This window comes from Lipotes vexillifer, unplaced genomic scaffold, assembly GCF_000442215.2.
Source record: "Lipotes vexillifer unplaced genomic scaffold, Lipotes_vexillifer_v1.1 scaffold1417, whole genome shotgun sequence".
Classification (NCBI taxonomy): Eukaryota; Metazoa; Chordata; class Mammalia; order Artiodactyla; family Lipotidae; genus Lipotes; species Lipotes vexillifer.
The window spans coordinates 429,156-432,505 of NW_006778171.1; the positions used below are offsets into that span (position 1 = coordinate 429,156).

At 44.0% G+C, this 3,350-nt stretch overlaps 1 protein-coding gene across 1 annotated transcript in view; it reads left to right on the plus strand.

The window, feature by feature from the left end:
• The window catches only part of OTOP1 (otopetrin 1), a 51,138-nt gene that overhangs the window by 16,726 nt on the left and 31,062 nt on the right, over nucleotides 1-3,350 (plus strand). The gene's annotated exons all lie outside the window — the stretch shown is intronic.

Here is a 3,350-nt window from a genome sequence, read left to right on the forward strand (position 1 = left end):
GAGCACACAAGCCTCTCGGGCTGGTGAGCGCCGGTCGGCGCCGATCCTCTGTGCGGGAATCTCTCCGCTTTGCCCTCCGCACCCCCGTTGCTGTGCTCTCCTCCGCGGCTCCGAAGCTCCCCGCTGCGCCTCACGCAATCTCTGCCCGCGAAGGGGCTTCCTAGTGTGTGGAGACCTTTCCTCCTTCACAGCTCCCTCCCACTGGTGCAGGTGCCGTCCCTATTCTTTTGTCTCTGTTTTTAATTAATTTTTTCTTTTGCCCTACCCAGGTACGTGGGGAGTTTCTTGCCTTTTGGGAGGTCTGAGGTCTTCTGCCAGCATTCAGTAGGTTTTCTGTAGGAGTTGTTCCACATGTAGATGTATTTCTGGTGTATTTGTGGGGAGGAAGGTGATCTCCGCGTCTTACTCCTCCGCCATCTTTCCACCGCCCTCCCCACTCAATGTTAAACTCATCAAGGACAGATACTTTATTTTACTGACATTTTTATATCCCAAGTACCAGGATCATAGTTGAACAACAAGTAGTTGTCAAACAATTATATTTGGCATACCTTCAAATATCTTTCTGTCTTTTGCCCTGACAAGTGGGTGCCATCTTGGCTGGGGATAGTGTTCTTGAGATGCAGTCCTTTCCTTGCAGTGGATTCTAGCTACTCTTCCACTGGCTTCTGGTTTCCCACGATGCAGATGAGAAGTCTGGTGCCAGCTTATTGCTCTATATTTTGTGTACTCCACAATTTATGCAATACTATACGTGTGTATTTTTGTTTCTCCAGCAATCTTACTTGTTTACCTTTGAGCCCCTGGCAAAATGCCTCATGCATAGTATGAGTCCCTAAAATATTTGTTGTACAAATAAATGGATGGAAGGATGGATGAAGGAAGGAAGGGCTTTAAGAGCGTGAGAAGGCACGTGATGTGTTTGTTACAACTCTTGAAATGTCAGTGGCAAAGATTGGTGGTTCTCAAGGTGGGGTCCCAGATCACCAGCATCACCCCACCTGTGAACTTGTTAGAGATGCAAATTTGGGGGCCCCACCCCAGATCTATTGAATCAGAAACTCTGGGGGTGCGGCCCAGCACTCTGTGTTTTAACAAGCCCTCCAGGTGATTCTGTTGCAGTTTGTGAGCCACTGCTGTGGACCAATCTCATTTTATAGATGGGAAAACCGAGGCCAGGATCATGGAAGTGACCTGTCTGAACTCCCATGTTCCATTGGTGGCACAGCCAGGTTCCCAGAGTTACAGCCTGTGCCCTCGCCACCCAACCAGGCTGCCTCACCTCATCTTGCTATTTCTCTTTGTAATCAAAATGAACCATGCATTTATCAAACCATTTCAAAGCCCTGGGATTGATTCTCCTCTCTTACGAAGTTTCTGATTTCACTGGGACATTTCCAGGATTTAAGAAAATGTGACTTAGAGTTGTTTCTATAATACTTTGAGCAATGAAAAGGAGCCAGGCGATTGCATTACTCTTCACTGGAGGCTTCTTAGGCCAGAGCTGTAATATTATAGCTCCCTGTTATGGCTCATGCCCTTCTCTCTTCTCTTGCCATAATTCATGTCAAACACGATCCAGTTTCCTCTGTTCGTGGGAGAGAATGTATGAATGGTGGTTAATGTTGGCCCAGAAGGGGGATTAGGGACTGTGACATCGACCAAGACCCCACCATCATTATGGTTTTCTTGCTATTTTTTTTCATTTGGTTACGAGTTTCTTTTTAATGTATTTTGCATATTCCTTCCCAGTCTTATTCATATGCATATTTTTGTTTGTTTTATTTGTTGTCAACTATGCTGGATGTACCATCAGAGAACTTGCCTTTCTTCACTTCACTAGCACAGCCCTTTTCATGCCACTGCTCTAGACCCCTCCCTATCATTTTGAAAAAATAAACTTTCTATTTTACAGACGAATTGCAAAGAGAGTACAGAAAGTTCCTGTATACTTTATACCCCTTACTTTCATTATTTAGAGCAGGAATTTAGGATCAGAGAACTGAGATTTTTAAGCAGAACAGTGACACTCTTAGATGGATCATTTTGGGGGAAAAACTTCTAGAGGACTTGTGTTGTTTTGGCCAAACTTTGTTGAATGTATGTCCCTTATCAGACCCTGGAATATGCATGAGGTCGGTACAGTGATAAACAAGACATAATATTGTCTTCTGCTTTCAGCTTGTGAGGCCAATAGTAGAATTTGCTTTATATATATTTAAAACTTTAAAAATTGTGATAAAATAAACATAACGTACAATTTACCAACTTAATCACTTAAGTGTACAGTTCAGTGGTGTTAAGTACATTCATATTGTGAATTCATTACAATTGTAATGTCCAACACTCTTCATCTTGTAAAACTAAAAGTCTGTATCATTAAATAACTCCCCATTTCCCCCTCACCCCAGCCCCTGGTAGCCACCATTTTGCTTTTTCCCCCTATGAATTGAACTATTCTAAGGCATCTCATAGGAGCACAGTCATGCAGCATCTGTCCTTCTGTGACTGTCTTATTTCACTTGGCATAATGTCCTCAAGGTTCATCCACGGTGTAGCAGGGGTCAGAATGCCTTTCCTTTTTAAAACGGAATTATATTCCATTGCACAGATATGCCACACTTTTTTTTAAAAAAAAGAACAGGGCAATTAAAAAAATAAATTTATTTATTTATTAAATATTTATTTATTTACTTATTTTTGGCTGCATTGGGTCTTCGTTGCTGCGCGTGGGGTTTCTCTAGTTGCGGCGAGCAGGGGCTACTCTTTGTTGCAGTGCACGGGCTTCTCATTGTGGTGGCTTCTGTTGTTGCAGAGCATGGGCTCTAGGTGTGCGGGCTTCAGTAGTTGTGGCACAAGGGCTCATTAGTTGTGGCTCACGAACTTTGTTGCTCTGCAGCATGTGGAATCTTCCCTGATCAGGGCTTGAACCTTGTCCCCTGCATTGGACAACCACTGCACCACCAGGGAAGTCCCTGCCACGTTTTATCTGTTCATCCATTGATGGACACTTGGGTTGCTTTCACCTTTAGGCTATTGTGAATAATGCTACCATGAACATGGGTGTACATGCTTTTGTACCTGCTTTTGATCCTCTTGGGTATATTGAGGGACCATGTGGAGTTACTGTTTTTAAATTTTTGAGAAACTGCCATACTGTTTTCCGTAGCGGCTACACCATTTTACATTCCATTAACAGTGTATAAGGGTTCCAATTTCTCCACATCTTTGCCAGCATTTGTTATTATTTTACTTCTCTCCCCACGCCTTCTCTCCCTCCCTCCCTCTCTCCCTCCCTTCCTTCCTTTCCCCCCTCCCCTTGCTCCCCTCCCCCCTCCTTCCCCCCTCCC